At 38.3% G+C, this 13353-nt stretch overlaps 1 pseudogene; it reads left to right on the forward strand.

Moving 5' to 3' along the window:
* The first annotated feature begins 4536 nt into the window (after nt 1-4536).
* On the forward strand, nt 4537-12544 carry LOC136317652 (major facilitator superfamily domain-containing protein 6 pseudogene; annotated as a pseudogene).
* Nucleotides 12545-13353: the final 809 nt, after the last annotated feature.

The raw sequence follows: 13353 nt of genomic DNA on the forward strand, positions 1-13353 counted from the left end.
GGTCTGTTTAGGCTTTCTGCTTCTTCATGACTCAGTCTAGGAAGGTTGTATTGTTCTAGGAATTTATCCATTTCTTCTAGATTGTTGAATTTGGTGGCATATAGTGTTTTGTGATATTCTACAATAATTCTTTGTATTGTATATCTATGATGTCTGTGGTGATTTCTCCTCTTTCATTTTGATTTTGTTTATATTAATCCTTTCTCTTTTTTCTTTGTTGAGTCTTGCCAAGGGTTTGTCAATTTTGTTGATCTTTTCAAAGAACCAGCTCCTTGTTTTATTAGTTTTTTCTATACTTTTTCTGTTCTCTATTTCATTTATTTCTGCTCTGATTTTTATTATCTCCTTTCTTCAGCTGGTTTTGGGTTGTTTTTGTTCTTCTTTCTTTAGTTCCTTAAGTTGTGAAGTTAAGTGGTTTACTTGGGCTCTCTCTTGTTTGTTCATATAGGCCTGAAGTGATATGAACTTCCCTGTTATTACTGCTTTTGCTGCATCCCAGAGATTCTGATATGTCATATTGTCATTTTCATTTGCCTGTATATATCTTTTGATCTCTGTGCTTATTTCTTCTTTGACTCAATCATTTTTTAAAAGTATGTTGTTAAGTTTCCACATTTTTATGAGGTTTTTTTTTTTTCCTCTTTTTTGCAGTTGAATTCTAGTTTCAAGGCTTTATGATCAGGAAATATGCTTCGTATAATTTCGATTTTTCTGAATTTGCTGGTGTTGTTTCTGTGACCCAACATATGGTCAGTTCTTGAGAATGTTCCATGTACACTAGAGGAAAATGTATACTCTGTCGCTTTGTGATGAAATGTCCTGTAGATGTCTATCATATCCAGGTGCTCTAGTTTTTTCTTTAAGGCCAATATATCTTTATTGATTTTCTATTTGGATGAATGATCCAGAGCCATCAGCGGTGTATTGAGGTCTCCAAGTGTGATTGTATTTTTTTCAGTTTTTGTTTTTAGGTCAATAAGTAGCTGTCTTATATATTTTGGTACTCCTTGGTTTGGTGCATATATATTAAGAATTGTTATGTGTTCTTGCTTCAGTGTCCTCTTAATCATTATGAAATGACCACTTTTGTCTCTGAGTATATGCTGTCTTGTAGTCAGCATTATTAGATATGAGTATTGCTACACCTGCTTTTTTTGGATGTTATTTGCTTGGAGTATTGTTTTCCAGCCTTTTACTTTGAATTTGTTTTTATCCTTGTTGCTTAGATGAGTTTCTTGTAGGCAGCATACTGTAGGATTTTCTTTTTTAATCCATTCTGCTACTCTGTGCCTTTTTATTGGTGAGTTTAATCCATTTATATTTAGTGTAATTATTGATAGTTGTGAGTTCTCTATTGCCATTTTATAAATTGATTTCTGTCAGTTTTCTATATTGTTTGATTCTCCTCTTTTGTTTTTCTATCATTTGTTTTTGTTTGTTTGTATTTCATACTTCTTTCCTCTGTTGCTATGTTTTTTAAGCCATGTTTTTTGTGGTGGTTTTTTCAAGGGTGGTTATCATTAAGTAATGGAAAGGGTACTTACCATGTTCATTGTAGTACATTATCTTATGAGTGCTTCTGTACTCCATCATCCATTGCTACTGTTAATCTCCATCTTCTCCCTCCTCTTTTTTTTGTTTTTGTTGTCACAGTTTAAATTTGGTTTTATTGTGTTTTTGGTGGAGATTTTACTTGTGGTTTTGTTTTGTTTTGTTCTTTGTATCTGGTGGGAAAACTCTTTTTTGTATTTCTTGGAGTGGTGGTTTTCTGATGGTAAATTCCCTCATCTTTTCTGTATCTGTGAATGTTTTTATTTTTCCTTCGTATTTGAAGGATAGCTTTGATGGGTATAGTATTCCTGGCTGAAAGTTACTCTATTTCAGGACTTTAAATATTGGGGTCCACTCTCCTCTAGCTTGTAGAGTTTCTGCTGAGAAATTTGATGATAATCTAATAGGCCTTCCTTTATATATTGTATTCTTCTTTTCTCTGGCTGCCTTGAGAATTTTTCTTTGTCATTGGTTTGTGCCAATTTCATTATGATGTGCCTTGGAGTAGATTTGTTTGGGTTAAGAAAACTCGGTGTTCTGTTTGCTTCTTGAATTTGAGGCTTTAGTTCTTTCCACAGGCTTGGGAAGTTCTCGTCTATTATATGTTTGAATATGTTCTCCTTTCCATTTTCTCTCTCTTCTCCATCTGATATACCTATTATTCTTATGTTATTCTTTTTGATGGAGTCAGACAATTCCTGTAGGGATTTCTCATTCTTTTTTAAATTTTTGAGTCTCTTTCTTCTTCTCTCTGTTTTGCCTGAAGTTGCTTTTCTTCTATGTCACTATTCCTACCTTCTATCTGCCTGTTCTATCAGTAAGCTTGTTAACTTTTCAGTTAATGAATTCAGTTTTTCATCTCTGTTTGATTTGTTTTTATAATTTCAATTCTCATGGTAATGTATTCTTTGTGTTTGTTAAGTTGTTTTCTGAGCTCCCTACATTGCCTTTCTGTGTTTTCTTGTATATCTCTGGGTATTTTTAAGATTTCTATTTTAAATTCTCTGTTATTTAGCTCCAAGGTTTCCAATGTATTACCTTTTTTCTCCATAGATTTTTCCTCATCTATCTGTGCTACATCTCTGTCTTTTATATCCATTATATTCGATTTCCTTTTCCTTAATGGCATCTGAGGGTGGTTTTGTTGATAGTACCAATGAGAATTAATAAAGAATAAAAAGTTAAAAAAAAGAAAAATAGAAAAAATAAAATTTATCATTTCCCTCTTTTTCTCCTCTTTTCTCCTCTCCTCGAGAAAAAAAATTGTGAACTGTGAATTATATTGTGCTAAATGGAACAAAATCTACTTATTACAATGGGCCTGAGTTGGGGAGAAGTGATAAAGGAGCAAAAACGGAGATAGGGACTCACAAAATGCAAAAAAAGAAAAAAATTTGGGTCAAGAATAAAATGATTTGCTTGTAAGTGATGGTCGACTAAGAGATGTGGGTAATGCTAATTTGTTAAAAAGTGAAGAATAAAACACCCAAAGTGCCACAAAGAAAAAATTTGATAAATAAGAAATTCCTAATAAGAGAATTTGTTTGTGATTGAGGATTGAATGAGAGAAAAACTAAAGGAGAAAAGAAGAAACTAATATAGAAGGAGAAAAAAAGAAAGAGGAAAAAACAAAAAGAAGAAAAAAGAAAAAAAGAACAAAGAGAGAGAGAGAGATAGAGAGAGTTAAGGGTTTTGGAGTGCAACCCTCATAGAGAGAAAGGAAGAAGAAAAGAAAGAAAATGGGAAATGTATCATTTATGGGTAGTGTACTTCAAGAAGAGGAAAGAATAAGATGGGCAGAGAATAAAATGAGCAAAGTGAAAGAAGAAGAAAATAATGGAGACAAGAAGATGAAAGAAAGAAACAAAAAAATCTAAAGGTTATAAAGTCTTTTGATTTTTTTTGATTTTGAGAGGCTATCTTCTTCCTTTTTCTTTCTCTCTTTCTTCCTGTTTGGTGACTCTGTACCCCAGGCTCTGCCCCTGTGGCACGCTTAGGTAGAGATTTGCAGTTGAGAAGTCTCTATGGTGATGTCAAATATTAGGCTTCAGTTTTATTGGCAGTCGAGGTTTGTTAGCATTTGCAGGCTCCGACTATGAGAGAGTCCGTTTTCCTGGAGCCTCTCTCCTAGTCTCTCCTTCCTGAATTAGCAGCCTGATGATCCAGCTATAGGGTTGCTGCTGTCTCTGCCTGGAGAGTAAGAGGCTCAAAGAGCTGGCAAATCCCTACTCTATCCCCAATCAGTGCAGAGCTCTGGGTAAGGCTCTGTCAGTCAGAGCTGCCAGCATAATCAGGCAGGGCTGGGAGCCAATTGCTCTCAAGGTGCCTTTGTATGTGCCTCTAGGCATGTCCAGTATGTCTCCGCACTCTGTAGGACCACTATCCCCAGGCTTTTTGCACTTTGTAACCTGTTTTGGCTTGGTAGAAGATGCCCTAGTCATTGTTTGCAAAACAGGAGATCTTACAAGCTGTCAAATCACTCTTTTTAACATATAGCCTGGAGTATGAAAGCTCTGCCAATCAGAAGTTGCCCTTACCCCTACGTGCATAGCATAGCAAGAGGCACTAAAAATATCATGCCTCTTGTCTTAGATTGCTGAACTGAAAGAGACCTTGTCAGTTAAAGCCCCATAGGTCAGTTGAGAGGTGAGCAGACTGTGGGTTAAGCTAATTCCAGCAATTGGATCTGAAGATCTGCTCCTGAGTCAGACTGCAAGCTGCTTGCACGCCCCTCTTCCCAACGTTTTCTTATTTTTTTTCCTTCCCTAGGCTGTTAGCTTGAATGGTTGGGTGAGGCACCCTGCCCACCCAGAGAAGTTCGGATGTAGGGAAGTCCGCTTTTGCGCACTCCCCTGCACCACTGTTCAGGGTGCAGGAACCACACCAAGACTCTGGTCACAGCACACGCAAAGGCCTCTGACTCTGCCCCTCTGTCCAGTAACAGGGGCACCCACTCCCGGTGTGCTAGGAGGAACCTCTTGCACAATGTCCACGCTCGTCGACCAGGATATCGGGGCTAATGATGGCCGCCACTCGCCCGTCTTTGTCAGGGTCCGGCACGGGTGTTAGTTCACATTGGCTGAGTCACTGCAGGCACACTCTTTCCTCAGCTTGGATATCTGTGCTGCCATCTGGCTCCTTCCACATCCTTAGCCTTCTGTCTCAGTTCCAAGTGAAAGCAGCCCTTGCTTAGGTTAGTGAGGAAGGCAGAGTGTTTCTTTTTCTGTCTTATTTCCTTCGGGGTTGAGTATATATTTAGTCAATTTTTCTCTCGATTATACCTTCGTGTTCAGTGTGTGGGAATTCTAGATGCTCCAAGGATAGATTTTTCTGTCTCTGGTTGAAGAACTTGTTGAAATTTTGGGAGATTTATCGGTATCTCTCCTCACGGCACCATTTCTCTGATGTCACTCAATTTCTTAAGAAAAAATTTTATCTTACATTAAATTATGTCAGTGCCTTATTTGAAGAGCATTTGAATCTATACATGTGGGTTTATTTCCAGATTTCCTATTCTCTTGAGTTGATATATTTGTTCATTCTTGTACCAATGTCAATTTTCCTGTATAATGTTAATTTTTTTTCATAGTTTGATGTTATGTAGATAAGTCCCCATACCTCATTTTCCTTTATAAATATTCTTGTGGTAATTCTACATCCATTTGTGTATGTAATTTGGATTGGCATCTTTAATTTTTTTCAATATTTATTGATAACACAGTACTATATATAGAAATGTAATTAAATTTTATTGACTTTTATTATGTAAAATTCTTAAATTTATATACAGATTCTGGTATATTTTTATAAATTAAGATTTTCTGGCCTGATCTGTGGTCTAGTGGATAAAGTGTTGATCTGAAGTGCTGAGGTCACTGGTTTGAAACTCTGGGGTTGCTACACCAAGGCACATATGAGAGTTCATGCTTCCTGCTCCTCACCCTTCTCTCTCTCTCTCTCTCTCTCTCTCTCCCTCTCTCTCTCTCTCTCCTCTCTACAATGAATGACTAAAATATTTTAAAAATATTCCCTGGCCTGTTGGCTCAGTGGTAGAGCATTGGCTTGACGTGTGGAAGTCCCGGGTTTGATTCCAGGTCAGGGCACACAGGAAAAGTGCCCAGCTTCTTCTGCAACCTTTGCCCTCTCCTTTCTCTCTATCTCTCTCTTCCCCTCTAGCAGCCTAGGCTCCATTGTAGAAAAAATGGCTCAGGTGCTGAGGACGGCCCCATGGCCTCCACCTTGGGCATTAGAATGGTTCTGGTTGCAACGGAGCAATGCCCAGATGGACAGAGAATTGTTCCATAGTGGGAAGGCTGGGTGGATCCTGGTCAGGCGCATGCGGGAGTCTGTCTCTCTGCCTCCTCTCTTCTCACTTCAGAAAAATACAAAAAATAATAAAATAAAGTAAAGTAAAATAAAATAAATATATTTTCTTGGTATACAGTCTAGTCATCTTTGAATAGGAAAATTTTTATATTTTGCCCACCTGTATGATTTCCACATCTTTTTCCCCCCTCTTGCTTAATTGCCATTGCTCTACTCATCAACACAATATAGAAATAATTGTGGGATTCCAGTATTTTGTTTTTGATTTACATTTAGTTTTTTTCACTGATAAGTATGATGTTGATGGTATAATTTTGTAGATTCATTTTAATGGGTTAAATAAGATTTTTTTTAATTCCCATTTTGTTGAAAGTTTTTAATATAAGTGGATTTGAATTTTTCAAATGCTTTCATTGTATCTGTTGAGATAATAACATAGTTAATATGTTGAATTACACTGATTTTGTAAAAAGAAATTATTTTTATTTCTTGAATTTTGATAGAATTAAACAGTGAAGCCATAAAAAACTAGATTTTCCCTGGAATAACTTTTTTAATTATACAATCAAGTTATTAACATGCAATACTTAATTTTGTTTTTCACTTGTCAGTTTTGGTAAGTATTATCAAGGGATTTTTCCATTCAACCAAGTCTGGGAATTTACTGGTAAATATTTTTCATAACATTCTATCATTCTTTTAAAGACTCTTTTGAATTGCAAGTTACATATGGAGAAATTCGTGGATTTTATATGTACATTCAGTTCAATAAGTTTTGCTAACTGCATACAGCTGTGAAGTCCACATCTATCAATACACTAAATATTTTCACTGTTCCAGAAAGTTTACTAATGCTTTTCTTCCATCAATCAATCCCAGTCCCTTCAAAGCAACCACTGAACTAATTTTTAGAACTATAAATTAATTTTGCCATGTTTTTGAACTTCATTTAAAAGAAATAATAATATATACTCTTTTATATGTAGTTTATTTCATTCAGCATAATATTTTTGAAATGTATCTGATTTTTTTATTCATATAAGTAGTCAAAATATATCTTTTTTTAAGCCCTGGAAAATATAAATAAAGCTTCTATGAATGTTCTATTAAAATTTTGTGAACAAAATTTGATATTTCTTTGGCATTTAATAAAGAATGGGCTGTTAGGTCAAGGAACTAATTTATTATGTTTTGCATTTTAAACAATAGCCATATGATTTTTCAAAATAACTGTGTCAACTTATACTCCTAATAACAATGGCTAAGATTTTCACTTTAACTAGATTTTCAGAAAAAACATTTGTTCTTGTGAATATTGTTTTTATTTTTCCATGCTAATAGGTTTATTATAGAATCTTATTATCATTTTAATTTGCATTGATGACTAATAAAAGTGGGTACTTTTTATGCAGCAATTACTATTACTATTATAAATATCTTTTTTTTTACAGAGACAGAGAGAGAGTCAGAAAGAGGGATAGACTAGGGACAGACAGACAGGAACGGAGAGATGAGAAGCATCAATCATTAGTTGTTTTTTTTTTGCACATTGCGATACCTTAGTTGTTCGTTGATTGCTTTCTCATATGTGCCTTGACTACGGGCTTTCAGCAGACCGAGTAACCCCTTGCTCGAGCCAGCGACCTTAGGTCCAAGCTGGTGAGCTTTTGCTCAAACCAGATGAGCCAGCGCTCAACTGGTGACCTCGGGGTCTCGAACTTGGGTCCTTGGCATCGCAGTCCGATGCTCTATCCACTGTGCCACCGCCTTGGCAGGCTGTAAATATCTTTTTATGTGAAGTATATGTTCAATGATTTTTGTTCATATCATTATGTTGATTTGATGGTCTTTTTTTAATTATTGAATTGCTAGTAACTTTGTTGTGATTGCTGTTTCAATGTATTCTCAATATGTCTTTTGTGAGACATGTGTTGCAAAAATTTTCAATTTCTAGTTTGATCATTTTCTGAATGTTGTCTTTGGATCAACAGAAGTATTTAATTTAATGATCTCCAATTCAGTCACCTTTCTGGTTTGTTATTACTGTGTCCTCTTTAAGAAATCTTGCTAACCCAAAGCCAAAAGACATTCTCCTATGTTTTATTATAGAATTTTTTTCATTTCATTGTGTACATTTAGATTCATAATTCATATTATGCTATGTTTTTAATGTTGTAATATTAAGGGTCAAGGGTTATTTTGCAGCATATGGCAAGACAATTTTTCAACACTTTTTGTTAAACAAAGACTAACTTTTCTCCATTGGATTATTTGACACTTTTGGTAATCTATTATCTGTATATGTGGGTCAACGCATACAATCTGTTATGTTACATTGATCAATACATCTGACTTTGTGCTTATTTTTAAATATATGTTTTGTTATTATTCAGAAATGGTAAAACCAACATATCAAAGATGACTGGCATTAAAAAGACAACTTGTTACACTCACAAATCCCAAGAGACGGGACCCACCAGGAAACAGAGTGGGGAAGGTACTACATAAGAAAGCACAGGGTTGCCTGACCTGTGGTGGCGCAGTGGATCAAGCATCGACCTGGAACACTGAGGTCACTGGTTCAAAACCCTGGGCTTGCCTGGTCAAGGCATATATGAGAGTTGATGCTTCCTGCTTCTCCCCCCTTTCTCTCTCTCTCTCTCTCTTTCTCATTCTAACTCTCTCTCCTCTCTAAAATGAATAAATAAATAAAAATTTAAAAAAAGAAAGCACAGGGTTGCTTCAGGAGGCAAAGAAAGCAGGGGTGGGAGGGAACATGGACAAAAAACTTTACTGTGGTTTCTGCAAAGAAGAAAAGGCAGGGCAGGATAAACATGTTTCAGTTTAGCTAGTTTGAAAATTTCAGTGGACTCTGGGGCATAGAGACTGTAGCTATCTTTCTGGTGCCTTTTTGTTTTAGGTTTTTAGTTTCCTTAAGCCACAAGTTTTATTTTCTCTTTCTGGATGGTAACTCATAGTGTGGATTTTTCCAAACAATTACAGGAAAAATAGGAACCCAGTGGCATTCCTGTTTAGCAGCTATTTTGGATTGAAGGCTTCTCAGTTCACCTCCCAGAGATTGGTGTTTACGGAGCTGTAGTTTCTTCTCCTTGAGGCAGCACAATTAACCCCCTTGTCTGCATTAGGTTTAGGTTCACAGCTCCTTTAAATCCAGAGCCCCTTTAAAACTCAAATTCTCCTCATCCAACTTCCCACTAGGGCTCAAAACAGAACATTCTCAATGATAGATCAGGCGCCATGCAAGGGCAATGAAACCCATGGGGGGAGGAGGAACTGGCTTGATTGAAGCCCTGTCCAGACCTTTGAACCAGCTGAGGCCTTCTTTTTACAGCTAATGCGGATAATAGGCGGTTGAGCCAAAATGTAAACAATTTGGAGGAGCTGTGGCGCCATTCCAATCCACATATGAAGAAATATTACCTTGTGCTTATAAGGGCAGTCACGTCAGCTGCTTTTCCCAAGACCCCTGACTAACCTGTATAAACCTTGCTCCCTCCCTCCTTGGCCACCGACATGGCTTAGTTTTTCTAGGCCAGACTGTCCCTAGGCGTTTTAAATAAGTTTTCCTTCTGGAACATATCAGCCTTTTGTTTTGGGTTTGTATCTCCCAAGTACGCACCCATAGACCCAGAAGGGGCTTAGCCTGTCAGCTATCTCTACAGGATAAGGCAGCCCAGCTGAGTTCTCTCCAGGTCTGACCTCGTCAGGGGTTTACATCACCTGCCAGTTGCCAAGGGAAGCTGAAAGGAGGCTTTCTCCCTTCCTCAAGGCCTCCTTTCCTTAGAGTGCAGGGGGCTTAGCCTGTCAGCTATCTCTACAGGATAAGGCAGCCCAGCTGAGTTCTCTCCAGGTCTGACCTCGTCAGGGGTTTATACTGATCTGCCAGTTGCCAAGGGAAGCTGAAAGGAGGCTCTTTCCCCTCCCTAGTGGACTGGCCCTCCAGTTTCAAACTTTCGTCTGAAGTATTGGTCCCTTTTGATTGTCTTTTTTCCTTTTGTTTGGTTTGTTTGTTTTTGTCTCCTGTCTGTCCATGTGTTCACCCTTAGAATGTTTACCAAATAAACTCCTGGTGCTGATCCTAAGTGGTCCTGTCTATACGCAGTGATATTTCTAGGGTGTCCCATTGACCACTTAGTATCTTGTGAGGTGAGAGTCTCACATCTAGAAGAGCAACACTTAACCTTTTCAATATTTTTGAGCATAAGGCCCTTGACATTCTTGTATGTGGTACCACTTAATAAGGCCTATGTACCTTATCCTACTGTTTTTCCTTCCTCAACCAACTGTATGACCTCCTCAGAAATCTAGGGAGCGGCAGAGATGAAGTGTTCTAACCTCATATCCCTTTTCTTTAAATACTGTGATACTGATCTCCAACAGTGTGCTTACTTGTACTCTACTGGGTAAGGGGATGAATTATAACAAAGTTGAACAACAACACAAAAGGATGTGTCTAGAACAACATCTTCTGTCGAATGCCATGTCATGGTCCCTGCAGTGCATGTTCTCACACTGATTTCATATGTGTGCATCTCACAACACACGTGGAGAGTGTCTTTGAAAAGCACTCTCCTTCTACTCAGCATGGATGGTTGAAATGTATGGGAAATGGCAACCCAGTTTGATCTACCAATTTATCATTGGAGCCTGGTCAACTGATTAGCCCACCTCAAGGCAGTTGACATTAAGTCATATCTCCTTTCCTTTGGAGGGGCTTCTGCTAAACTTAGCTAATTTTGTATTGCTGAGAGTACATCTCAAATCTAAGCAAGGAACTGACCTCAGAAAAAAACTCTGGGAAGACTTAGCTTTCAAGTTTTAATTTTAGGCTGGGAACCCACAACAACACACAGTATTTCAACAAACAGTAGTTATGACCCCATTACAGGAACATAGGTACAGATATCTTCCCAAATGGCAGCTGCATCTGATGGAATTAGTTAGGAAGCCAAGATACTCTAGTGGCAAATTACTCCACTTTGTTTCTTGTGCCAATTGTTTTAAAATATAAGTTTTGCTATTATTCTGGTATGGTGAGGTCAACAGAAAAGACCAGCGATTACATTACAGATCCCACGAAAAGGGCACATACGTGGCCAAGGAGGATCACATCAGGAAACACTGGGGTCAGTCGGGTGGCAGACAAAGTGGGGAAAAGTGTGCGCAAGAACCTTGACTGTGATCCAGCAGGATGAAGAAGGCCAAGCAGGACAAGCAAGCTCAGGTTTGGCTAGTTCGAGCAATTTAGGGCTTCAGGGCACACAGGCTGCCTCTAGTTATCTGGGAGCTGGTCCTGCAGTGATTAGGCCAGGGGAACAGTAATCCTCAGTGAGATAGCCCCACAGATGACATGTTTGAGCTTATGGGTTCTAGACTGATTTGCATTGGAAAGGCAAGCTTGGGAGTGAGTTGTTTACCCCAGTAGGAACTGACCAGCACTGGAAGGGGAAGTCCCTCCAAGATTAGCAAGGTCTCCTGAGAACTGGAAGTGCCAGATTGTCTTCAGCGTCTTTGGAGTTCTCATGACCATGACGTTTACTTTCACTATTCAGTTCCAGTTTCACTACAACCATGCAAAAATAATGAAAATAAAGGGAAAAAGGGTGCTCAAGATCCCTCAAGTGGAAAGGAACAGCTCCACGAGTCCTCTGAAGAGATACCACCCACAATAAGCCACTCATTGGCCTTCAACTTTTGGGACTTAGTTAGACTGCTTGGGCTTTGCAGTATACAGTACAGCTTGGTATTGTTGGTGGTTTGGTTTATAGGTTTTGAATATGGGTTTATGATCACATTTCTCTATGGGCATTTGGAGGATCCAAACTGAACCACAACCTTCTTTGGGGTTCGTTCAGTACTGAGTCATGTGTCTAAGCTGACAGCTTTTTTTTTTTTTAGTCACAACCTTATTGCATTGATTGGCATGCTTTTCAATACACTTGTTATATTTATATTTCCTTCCTGGAAAATGCCTTGACTGTTCTTATGGCAATTGTTCAAGGAAGGACACATGCAGCTGGCTGGGAAGCCTGCATTTCTTATCTCAGTGCAGCCTCTTCTGATATGATGACACCTTTGCTCAGGACAGCTGGAAGGCCTTCACCTGGGTTTGGAGAAAGTTTGTGGTGCCATGAGCAGAAGCATGTTAGTCAATTATTTGGGGGCTGCTGCAACTTTCTGAGGAATCAGCATGCCCTGTCTGGGGTTCCTCTTGCTCTCTGATCTGATCCAGTGGTTCCTAGTGCCAGATGAGGAAGAAGACAAGATGAATGTTGGCAAAAAAATTCTTGTTCTATCAGGTCTTGTTCCACAGCAACCATTAACTTGTACAGCAAAAGACAAAGAGAATGTCTTGCCGCACATTGAGCCTGGACTTCTGTCCAGGAAATCCAAACACGAGAAAAATGAGAGAATGTGAACAAACCCACTTACATGGGGCAGAGTCAGCTCTGCTCCCTGAGTAATCTTTGTCTATGCATTCAACCAAATTAAAGAGATGATGCAGCTAACAAGAGGCTACCATGCTTCTGAGATAGAGCCTTTACAAGGGACCAGTGAGAATCGGGCCAGTTCTCCAGCTGACAAAGTACAACCTGTCCCACACGAGAAGCACTGCAACCCACCTAGAAACCAGCCATCTCCTTAAAAAGCAGTGTCTCAGATGCAGGACAATTCCACTCAGCCCAGCAGGGACTAGCGTGCAAAGAAGAATGAAGACCAACAGGCTCAGCCTGCTGCTTGGGGTCACAGTGGTCTCATCTCACATCCTGCTTAAAATTGAGCTTCTTTTCCAGGAAAAAGGTAAAGGTGTCCTGAGTCCAGGACATGCTTCACCTTGTGTAGCACGACATAGGCTTCTAAATACCCGAACTCATTAACATGAAAATACACGTGCATAGTAGCTACAGGACACATTGGCAGAAACAGCTAAATTTCCATATTCCCCCTGGAATAACAGAGGGGAAACAGAGTTCAGTGAGGACTCTCTATTCTTGGTTGGTTAAATTGAAGACTACAGGACTTCTCTGTCAGGGCAGTAAGAGTTGAAACCAGCAGTTACCCTAAGTAAGTGGAGAGAAAGAAAGTGTTTTGAGGTGACTGCTGATATAATTTTGTCTTCCTGATGTATTAACATTTTCTTACTATGAAATATTCCTCTGGTAACTTTTTTTCTTTAATATGCATTTTTCTAATATTAATATAGCTGCATTAGACTTCTTATGCTTAGTGTATTTTTTCTATTTTTTTATTTAATATGATTATTCATATGGTTGGTTTAAGTTTTTAAGATATTGGTTTTTAATTTCTTGTTGCTTCATTTGACCCTTCAACCACTTTTCCATGTATTGTAGCTCCTAATTGGTAAATATGGATATTTCTTAGCATTCTATGATATTTCCTTCATTGGATTTTTCCTTTTGTCTCTATCATTTTTGTGTGCTTGTATTAGATTTG

Source organism: Saccopteryx bilineata, chromosome X (assembly GCF_036850765.1).
Source record: "Saccopteryx bilineata isolate mSacBil1 chromosome X, mSacBil1_pri_phased_curated, whole genome shotgun sequence".
Taxonomy (NCBI): domain Eukaryota; kingdom Metazoa; phylum Chordata; class Mammalia; order Chiroptera; family Emballonuridae; genus Saccopteryx; species Saccopteryx bilineata.